Below are 12021 nucleotides of genomic sequence, written 5' to 3'. Positions count from 1 at the left end.
CTGAGAAAAAAGCAACACACACAAAGTCGAATGTGAAGCACTGTGTTGTTCATAACAAAATCAAGGTTATTCCTTTCTTGGTGTGCACAGCAAGGTAAACATGTGTTCTGAAAACATCTGTGCACTATTTATTTTCTGTATAATTCTTGTAGGATTTAAAACCACGTGGAAATGAAAATAGGATTTCACAGTAGCTTGTTTTCTAGGTTTTGAATCAAAGCTACACGTGATCACATGCGATCACACGCACAAAGCCGTCCTGAGTTTCGAAGTCAAAAGGAAGCCAGTCATTCAACACCATCTAAAATCATTTCTTGAATTATTATTTACTGATTTAATAGCTGGATTTGACTGTCACTCTTATAATCTACCCACGATTCCAAAGTGCTAAAAATGCTTTAATCTTGCTGATAATTGCTTGCTGTTAAACACACAGCTACACACTGGGCTATCTATTTTATGTCCATCGTGAGCATCGAAACTAGATATTTAGTGCTATAAGGTCTTAGACGTGCTGCCAAGCCACCAAGGTCGGGAGGCAATTATTTAAATTAGCTGTGAACAACATTTTTGTTATCAATGAAAACGTACATGTCAGCTTCATGTTGTTATGGTAAATCACTGCAGTTTGTACACAATTTTTAATTACTACTGTTGGTATTTATTTCAAGACCTTCTTGTATTCCAAGTGCTGCGCAGTTACATTATCGACATTCTGACAATAAAAAATGTCACCGGGAGTTTTACTGAATCGTTTCACAATGTTCATTATGCCAGTTAAGTATCGGATCTCAGATTTTTTTTTTTATGGTGATAAGAAGGAATGCCAACAAAAATATAATTTTCAAAATAAGTTACAAAATAAAATTAAAAGTAACGTCAAATAATATAGAGGTCAAAAGAAAGTAAAGGTCAAATTATTTCAAACCTTTACATAATTTCCAGATTTTTCGAGAGCTAAACAAACAGGCGGTTGAGCTGAAACTCATGAGTAGGTGTCAACTAATAATAATAATATTTCATTTCATAAAATAACATAATTTATGTTGGAAAGAAATATAAATTCCGACAACGAGACCGGTAGATAATTTTGCTTAAACCAAAACAATTATTAAGGTATAAAGTACTTCAATTAAAAATATCTGTTATTATACTCGTGAAGGAAGTAACGTTAGTAAACATGTTTTGAATTTAAATTATTAATAGTTTCCTATCTCCAGTATAGTAAAGGTATAAGATAGTTTATACAAGAAGCCAAAATACAGAAGAGAATGAAAATGCTGCTGCTATAAACGAAAATTTTGCTGCTATTTGTGAGTGTGAATAAAGAACAATTTCTCAAGTTCCTAACATTAAGGACAGAACGATACGGTTGTACTGATGATGTAGATGCTGAAAAAAACAAAAACAAAACTAGATTAACAGAAACTGTTTTAGCAAAACAACGAAATCTTTGAACAAAACGTTACAGTTGTCCAATATTTGATTAAAAATATTCTGTAATAATTTCCATTTCATCAAAGCTAACCAAGCACCCGGGTGTTAATAAACATCATCACAGTAATTAAGTAGATTCTTTTTTTTTTGTCTCCAAATAATAGATCAGTTCCGATACTAATTCACTTAACACAATTATATTGACGTTCTTGAAATAAATTCAGTTATACCAAATAGTTCTAATTGATTACTGATTAACCACAATGTTACGCGTAAAACAACATTTGCGAGTTTTAAGTTATTGAAATTAATTACCTGAACGTACTTAAAAAAAAAAACAGACACTACAAAGAAACCATCCAGTCAGCAGTGCCCGCTACTAACAGTGTTTTGTATGTGTGTTTGAAAATAATAACTGTATTTACTCTCCCACAGTATGGAGCTTGTCTAGTGGAATTTTCAATCTTAGATCTTTCGATTTCACATCTCGTCACACTAACGTTTAGGCCATAACCGGCTCACATTGTATAACATAAACTATAAGGATATTTAAAATTATCTTACCGATTTTATATGACAGAGTTCTGTCCATCAAGTTCTTCTGCTTCGTAATACTGGAAATTTTACTTGTTGTTGGTTTCGTTACAAGTATCTCTGATGTTTCAACAAGGGAATATCCACCGTTGTACCAAAGGTTTCTTTTTATTTCCAGGAAGGTAACTATATATTCCTGTAGTTGACTGTTTTTCATGGTTAATATTGGCACACAGTCGACAGTGGCTGATCGAGTTAAGTTTCCAAACTGCAAAATATTTTTCATGTTTTCTATTTCTGTATAGTTGCCCTCTAATTCTTTACTGTAGTGAGAAATTGAGTGCGTTGCATAAAAAGTTGAAAAGTGAGAATTTGATCTCTCACAACCGTATGATTCTTCGACTTGATGTATTTGAACTTTTGTTTCGAATGTTAATGTACTTTCGGGAAGTGAATAGTCACTGGTGCGAAACAAGTTTGTTTCAGAAAAGATCAACTTATATTTTTCATTTTTCTGTGGATGACCAACCGTGGTTATTTCGACTGGAAAATAACTTTTCACTGTCTTTTCATTAGAGTTTTTAAATTCTGCTACTTCCACTAGTTCTTCTGTCTCTTCACCTTCTACCTCTATACCGCAGCTTTCCTTTTCTTCCACTAGTTCTTCTGTCTCTTCACCTTCTACCTCTATACCGCAGATTTCCTTTTCTTCATCACTTCTAGTGCAGCTATAAAGTAAATTAGTAAAAGTATTTTGTTTGTTTGTTTGAATTAAGCTCGAAGCTACACAATGGGTCACCTGTGTTGTACCCATCACGAGTTTCGTAACCCGTATTTTGGCGTTTTAAGATTTCGATTTACTACTGAGTCACTTGGGGCATGAGACTAATATTACGTATGTAAAAAATAATTTAGTAAAAATAAAAAATAGCTAAACAAAAGAAAAAAGATGGAATAAATATAAATGTAAATGCACATTTATTAATGTAAGTTGTTTAATACATGTAAATCTAATTTTGTCCACAATGCATATTGTTATTTTTTCCCCCTTTGACTTAAACATGTTGAAAATTAAAGAAGTGACTGCTTTTAATCACATATGTCCCCTGTGGGACAGAGGTAAGTCTTTGGATCCACAACGGTGAGATCAGGGGTTCCATTACTCTCGGTGGATACAGCAGATAACCCGATGTCGATTTGTTATAAGAAAAACATGTACACACGCACACATAATCATGGGCCCAGAATGGCCAAGTGGTCAAGTGGCTACGGCACTCGACTTGTAATCTTAGAGTCGCGGGTTTGAATCCCCTCACACCACAAATGCTCGCCCTTTAGACGTAGGGGCGTTATAAGTGACGGCCAATCCCACTATTCATTAATAAAAGAGTAATCCTAACGTTGGCGGTGGATGGCGATTGCTAGCTGCCTTCCCTCTATTCTTACACTGCTAAATTAGAGACGGCTAGCGCAGATAGCCCTCGTGTGGCTTTGCGCGAAATTAAAAACAAAACAAAAAATCACATAATAATGTATATAAATGGCCTGACATGGCCAGGTGGGTTAAGGCGTTCCACTCGTAACCTGAAGGCTGCACTAAACATGCTCGCCCTTTCAGCCGTGGGGGCGTTATTATGTGAAGGTCAATCCCACTATTCGTTGGTAAAAGAGTAGCCTAAGAGTTGGGGGTGGGTGGTGATGACTATCTGGTTTCCCTTTAGTGTTACACTGCTAAATTAGGGACAGCTAGCGCAGATTGCCCTTGAGTTGCTTTGAGCGAAATTTAAAAAACAAACAAACAAAACAAATGTATAAAAATATGACAAAAACGAAATTTAAATATATTAGTCTTGTTCAAAAAAATGTTGATTAGTTCATCTATTAATTCCTCATATTATTGCTTTCCTTAATATGTTAACAAAATTTTATAAAGTGTATTGGTCTGCTCCAAAGAAAGCTAGTACAGTTCACCATATTGACACAGCAAACTTATAGACCCAGAAATTAGATAAACTGAGCACGGTAATTTCATTCGAAAAAGAAAATAAGAATATCCTAATGCTATTACTGATGTTTCCTTTAAGCTTGTATTAAACAAAATATGTAGAGGCGTAATAAGAAATGACTGTTGCATTTAATACAAAACACTGTTTCACGTAATTACAATAATAAAATCTTTTTTTATAGTTATCATCGTCCACTGTTTTCTAATTACTCTTGCAGTAATATTTTGTATTAAATTATTAAACAATGCGATAAACTTTGAATTGTGAAAATAAATGTTAATGTAGAATAATAATATCTGTAATAATAACAAGAAAGGCATAATTAAGCAACACGGTTATCTCGCAAATGAAGGTTTAGGGAGTATCTACGCACTTTAGACCATATGAAAAACCACATACCAAGATGGAATCAAACACCTAAACCATTTTGAAGCTTTCTCCTCATACGTTTTCCTATTTTTCCCATATTTAAATAAAATTGGTAAACCCCTTACAAGTAATCGCCTTTCACAAGTTTTTTATTTTCAAGATTAAAATCAAAGTTCTGTTGTCATAGTAATACCGAATTGTTCTATTACAACAATACCTTACACTGACGCTTAAACAAACCCAAACAATGCTATTTATTTAGTAACGGATAATCGAATGTACATATTTAAAAACTTTAAACGATACTTTCTTCTCGGTGTACGTCGTGCCAAACATGCTCGCCCTTTCAGCCGTGGGGACGTTATAAGTGACGGTCAATCCCACTATTCGCTGGTGAAAGAGTTGGCGGTGGGTGGTGATGACTAGCTGTCAATATTACATGAGAAACATTTAAAGATGACTATCAAATACCCTGACATAACTACAACAATACTTACAGTTCTATTTCAACCATGCGAGAAGTGTTTTGTGTTTGTTTGTTGTTAAGCGTAAGGCTACACAGTGTGCACACCTAGCGTATCGCAACCTGGGTTTTTGCATTATAAGCCATTAGTCTTATTATTCCGCCTTTGGAGGGGTTATACGAGCAATATTTCACTTTTAACATTTTCTTTTAAAATCTCTATTTCGATTGTAGCGCCATCTGATTTCTTATTACTCTTTGGTAAATCGAACTTAATACTGGATGCAGTAAATATTTTCATGTAATTAATATTTAAATTTATAATTGTTCATCATAATTTCGTTTTTCTCCTAAAGTGAAGCTTCTGGTTCAGAAACTTGCGTGAATAAGTGAATAGCGAAACTTGACGGGATCCGAACCTGTAATTCTCCTATCATCCTAGTGAAGAATATACACGTAATCAAAACAAGATCAAAACTCGGTGGACAAAACATAGTTGGGCTAGCAGCCTCCAGGCAGTGGTTCCCAATCAGGGAACATTTGTTTTGGCAACCTTCACCTTTATTCTTAAATAAATAATTACTGTGAGGGGTGCGAGAACATATTAAATTTTTTAGGGGTGCGGGGCATAAAAAAAAGGTTGGGAACCACTGCTCTAGAGGATAGCGTACCAGAATATAAACAGGAAGGGCCAAGGTTAGAGTTTGTGATTTCCTCTTAAATTCAGGTACATGAGTGATAACTATATTCTAGCATCACTGTAGCAGTAAAGACGTGTCACTGAACAGAGCAATGACAAGTGTTAAAAGTTATCAGGCAATTGCTTTAACTGTAGATACAGTTTAGTAAGTTAACATTAATTAACAGAAAGAGTAGTTTCATTATCGATTACATTAAAAATAGTACAATGACAATACAATGCGACGTCATAAGTGTTAATGACGTTAGAAATAGTATAATAGAAGAGAATAGGATATTGTTAGTATCAGAGGAATCTGTACAATGATAGAAACAGAAAGTATGTTTACGTGAACTTATGAAACCAGGAAAAACTTTCAGTGGTTTTAGGGTTAAAATGATTTTATATATCTTCGTTTTGTTTTAAATAATACAACTAGCCATTTAAGTGGTTGCGGTGCAGACCTGGCAGTCGTATTGTAAACAATATATACCCGCGTCTACCCTCAACTACACCACTATTAAATTCTGTTCTATAAAAAAAATAAATATTTCATTTTTTTATAATAATGGAGGATGTATCTGTCCCATCTGATGACACATGTCAATCAAGAATGAAAATAGTTAAGTTAACTTCGTACACCAGTGTACGTTATGAATTTTAATCTTAAATTTTATATTCCACCAATAAAATTTGCAGGAAACGAAACATTAAAAAATACTTCAAAGGTAAGCTAGAGATGTTATAACCTTAATCGGTAAAAACTGATACCATAAATTATGTTTCGTTTTTAACTGTGCCGTCTGAGCAGTTGATTATATTTTCAAACCCTGTTTGAGGCTTCATGGATGGATCTTTCTGCCGCCAGGGTATGAAAGCGTTGGATAAAATTTGCTTTTTTTATTACTTCTAAAGATGCCTTTGTTTTGTAGTCAGGCCGTTAGATGGCGAGGTTGTATCTATTTGTTATGGCGTTTAAGCCAACTGGTTCACCAGTTTAATATGAATGATAGTAAAATTTATAATTATAGATATAAAGAAAGAAATAACCGATGTTTAAATTTAAAAAAAAAAAAGAGAAATAATGTTGCATTTTTAGCTTTTACCATAAAAAACTGATTTGTAAATGACATAAATTAAATTTACAATAATTATAGTTCACTTCTTCGATCTGATTCACACCATTATAGTAGTTATTCATGAAAATTAATAATGGTTCACACCATAATAGTAGTTATTCATGCAAATTATTAATGGTTCACACCATAAAAGTACTTGTTCATGAAAATTGGTAAAATTGCACCTTGATGAATAAGTATCTCTTTTCATCCCGTCAGAACTTCTATTTTTCATTCTATTAGAAATGGGTATACTAAAACTGCAACTGAACGTTCTAGAGTTTGTACGAGTCGATAAAAATGTTTAATATATTTAAATAATTCAACCAATTCAATTTAAATTTATTTGGAAATTGTCTGTTTCAGTTTAGAATTCTGAACATCCACATCATTTCTTCATGAACCAGATATCGTTCAGAAATCAATATAAGCCAGGTCTGAAAGGAGTAACTTATTAAAAGTTGTCATTTACCAAATCTTCGAAAGCTAAAACACTGTGAACACTCAGTCATTAGTAGAGTAAAAGTCAACAATGAAAACCTGTGCGTATGTGTGTGTTTTCTTTTAGCAAAGCCACAAAGGCTATCTGCTCAGCCCACCGAGGGGAACCTCATTAGTAGGGTAAACGCCAACAATGAAACCTGCAACGCTGTCAACACTCAGTCATTAGTAGGTAAAAAAGCCAATAATAAAACCTACAACACTACCAACATTGAAAAGCCAACAATGAATCCTACAGTACTGCCAACACTCAATCATTACTAGGTAAAAAGCCAACAATGAAACCTACAACATTAGTCATTAATAGGGTAAAAGTCAACAATGAAAACCTACAACACTGTGAACACTTAGTCATTAGTTGGGTAAAAGCCAACAATGAAACCTACAATACTGCCATCACTAAGTAATTAGAAGATGAAACCAACAATCACACCTACAATACTGCCAACACTCAGTCATTAGAAGGTAAAAAAGCCAATAATAAAACCTGCAACACTATCGGCATTCAGTTATTAATAGGTTTAAAACCAAGAAAAATTTAAATGGATAAAACATAGTGTTCACTATAGTTTGGAAAAATCCACATAAAAGTTTCAAGACACGATTTATCATATAGAAACAAAAAATATCAACAAAATTGAAAAAGCAGTCAGCAAGAAATTTGATACACAACTCCAGGCATCAGTGTGAGCTTAAAAGACATCACGTACGATTCAGTAATATTACTATCACTCCAATTCTAAAATCCAACAAACTTTCAGGATGAAAATACAGAACTATTGAAACGAAATTTGATCTACATTAACGTAAATGTTACTGTACAAACCAAAACACATCCTTCTGGTTAAATTTTAAAATATCAACGTTCAAGATTTTTATTTTATACAGCGAGAGTTGTCAATTATGTTTACACCAAAACTTCTCTAAGGTAGATTAGTTTCATATATTTGTGATGGTTATTTAGGTTATTGTGTGTTTGTGCAAAAAGGTAAATCTTTTAACTTTTATTTTTGTATCTTAGCGTTCCAACGAAAGTGTAATTTAATTTAAACTTCAAATTACCTAAAATTATCATTAATATTAACAAAAACTTCTGAATGAAAGTAAAGATAAGGATATAATAATAAATTAATCATACTATGTTTGCTATATCCAATGCCAACAAAACCTCTCCTTCAATACTACAGCAATTCAGCCTGACTAATTTACGATAGGCATAATAATGACTGAGAGGCTATTTAGAACAGCAAACTGTAAACTAGTGAAATGTAATTATTCAACAATTTATTTATATCACAACTTATCGAAATTAGGGTAGCGATTATTAGCCGCAGCATAGCCGCTTATAGAATGGCTGTGAGTTTTTTGTTGTTTTTTTGTATGTGTTTTTATTTGTTTGTTTTAACTTTTAGCTCATAATTTCTCCTCTTGAGAGACATGAGATTTAATTACACCTGCAATTATTAAGGGTTCTCTCTTGATTAGTTGAACATAGTATGCTACTTGGGGCATAGATTTTTTACACCCGACGGGGGGGGGGATGATTTTTGCAACCACTTATGTGGACTGTTCAATTAGCAAATTGGTAATTTCTGATTACGTGAACCTGAAAGCTGTAAACATGCAGTCACAGAGTAATCTTATTGCCACGATACTTGCATGTATAATTATGCCTACTGACTGATAGTTACGAACTATCGCTTAGATTGAAAAGCTTAGAAGCACGCTTATATTAAAGATGTACATTTCGGCTTCTGAAAAAGCCTACATCTAGGCCTAATTATGTAATTCGATTGGTAAGAACGCGAGAATCACAAGAACAAAACACAATTTGTAGGCCTGTGATGCAATAAAACAATTCAACAGACCAAACTGTCGGGGGGAATGACTGTATACACCATACCCCCCACCTAAAATGAAGGAGGGGAGTTATACCCCCAGGATTTACGTCCCAGAATTTGGCTATATCCTACGTTACTCATTAACAATTAGAATTTAAGTGATCGGTTAGACCAAATTAAACATAAAAAATCCACTTATATATAAATTCCAATTATATTTCATGTATAAAGTTTATACGTATAAAAAGGAAAGGATACGTCATGCAAGTAACAGTAAATTTATAAACTGTGACGAAGAGATGTATGATACAGTTTCAACAATAAGATATGTGGAAGAAATAACATACATTAAAGCTTCAATAGTTAAGTCTACAGTTGCAATAACTTTTAAAGTAACGTGAATTTAACTTTTCTTTAACTTTCAGTATTTCCTAATAAGTTAAACTTTAGGTAACGTGTAAGTTTAACATAACACTGTTTTGATTTTGTTGAGCTTTGGTTGAAGTTTGCTTCATGTTGGAGAGTTTAACTTTACTTTATTAGGCTTAACGGTACCATTCTTGTGATTTGGGGTGCGCGTGTTGGTCGTCAATGAATCAAATTTTATTTTAACTTTTAGTGTTAACTTTGGGACAATTTTATTTTTAATTCTAGTGGTAAATGTACTTATGGGGGTGGCATGTCGAGCTGATAAAAGTTTTTGAATAAGGTGTTAATTTTTCTTTTATCAGTTTGACTCATACCACTGAAAACTTGGCCTTGTTTTATCTATATTATTTTTTCTGTAAATAAATATTTGTACATTCGCGAATCTGTTGTAGTCAAGCCCTTTTTTTAGATGAACCTAGTAGTAAACGAAAAAAGTATTATATATCCTCCGTTGTCCGGTACTTTCCAAACACTCATTTATGTGCCTAACTTTCTCCTTTGTGGCAAACCCCCTCCCCACGTAATGTGTAACAAAATATACAGAAACTGAAACGTTTGTAATAAGTTTGATTTTTAATAACATATATTTAAAGATAAATAATTTTCTATACAATGAAAGAAGTGACGATATTGCACCTCAACTTCTCTGTGGATATGGTGGTTTAGTGTGATTTAAATGTGTATTTTATTGTTCTGAAATTTATTTTAAGATTTCATTGTATTACAAAACATACATTAATATATTTATGACATTCTACAAATCAAAACTACCATTGATAATACATTAAGGCCTGGCATGGCCAAGTGTGTTAAGGCGTGCGACTCCTACATAATTTGAGGGTCGCGGGTTCGCAACCCGATTGCGCCAAACATGCTCGTCCTTTCAGCCGTGGGGGCGTTATATATGTTACGGTCAATTTCACTATTCATTGGTAAAAGAGTAGCCCAAGAGTTGGCGATGGGTGATGATGACTAGCTGCCTCGAGTAGCTTTGTGCAAAATTCAAAACAAACAAACAAACAATACATTAACCGCTTTCACAACTTCCATCGCGGATATAATAACAATTTCTGTCTCAGGACAGCTGGTATGGGTATTAACACTTTTACTAATAAAACAGAGAACACCATTTCGACCTTCTTAAGTCATCTTGAGATTGAAACGTTGTTCTCTGCTTTATTTGTAAAAGTGTTAATACCCATACCAGCCGTCCTGAGATACATTTACACTTCAAATGGGTTTCTTGTCATCACGAATTGTAACAATTTATTTTGGTTTTCGTATTCTTCATTGATGTTTATTTTTATTTTTACCTTAGCAAAAGTACGTAAGATCATACCATCATGTCTCAGCACAGAGACATATTATTTGTCTATTTTTATTTTTACCTCAGCAAAAGTACGTAAGATCATACCATCATGTCTCAGCACAGAGACATATTATTTGTCTATTTTTCTTTTTACCTCAGCAGAAGTACGTAAGATCATACCATCATGTCTCAGCACAGAGACATATTATTTGTCTATTTTTCTTTTTTTTTCGAACACTTGTTATTTTCTTCATTTCTCGGCGAGTTAACTAGAAACTTGGTAGGGTTAGATTTTGTTCTTATACGCCTAGACATGTTTTCCGTTTTGTTTTGTTTTTATATGGCCCGGCATGGCCAAGCGCGTTAAGGCGTGCGATTCGTAATCTGAAGCTCGCGAGTTCGCATCCTTTTCGCGCCAAACATGCTCGCCCTTTCAGCCGTGGGAGCGTTAAAAATGTGGCGGTCAATCCCCCTATTCGTTGGTAAAAGAGTAGCCCAAAAGATGTCGGTGGGTGGTGATGACTAGCTGCCTTCCCTCTAGTCTTACACTGCTAAATTAGGGACGGCTAGCACAGATAGCCCTCGAGTAGCTTTGTGCGAAATTCAAAAAGCAAACCGTTTTTATGATTTAGCTCTTTTTAAATATTGCACGAGATCGAAGGTTAAACAACCCAAAAATGTATATTTTTGGCTCTTGTGAGATCATGCAACAACCAAAATTAAATATAAAGTTTTGTGTGCCTAACACATTCACTTAAAAAAGTTGTACTTGCCGATTTTAAATCTTTTTATAGAATTCAGAGTTCACAAGAAAACACAATTGGGAGGAAGGTGGGGGTAAATTACACGGCCATATTTTAACAATTTACTTGGGATTTGGTAGAAAGGTACTTTTCTACAGGTCCCACACATTGATCTGAAAAATGGTAGACTTGCCAATTTTTTGTAACTATAAGAGACAAGACACCACAAAAAGCATAGTCTAACAGTCTTTTTGCAATTACCCCAACGTATGTTAGACAATTTACCTGTAATTCTGTACAAAGATACATTTCTTTAAGGTAACAATCAGATGTATAGAGAATTTTGGAATTTTTGTCTTTTGCTCTATGTTTTGGTAAAGAACATCACAATTTTGGGTTTTCGTGAACTATTCAACCAACTAACATGAGAGTTAGCACCAAGATACCTTCTTACACGTTCCAAAAATTGGAATAGACAGTTTCCAATTATTGACTTCTAAAAATTGGCCATGTTGGAATTGCGTGAAAGAGACAAGTTACATTTGCTTATAAATGTTGGTCTTTTAACGAAAAAATTAGTTATTTATTTTTT

The sequence above is a fragment of the Tachypleus tridentatus genome, chromosome 13, assembly GCF_004210375.1.
Source record: "Tachypleus tridentatus isolate NWPU-2018 chromosome 13, ASM421037v1, whole genome shotgun sequence".
Classification (NCBI taxonomy): domain Eukaryota; kingdom Metazoa; phylum Arthropoda; class Merostomata; order Xiphosura; family Limulidae; genus Tachypleus; species Tachypleus tridentatus.
Note: the sequence above shows the minus strand (reverse complement) of the source record.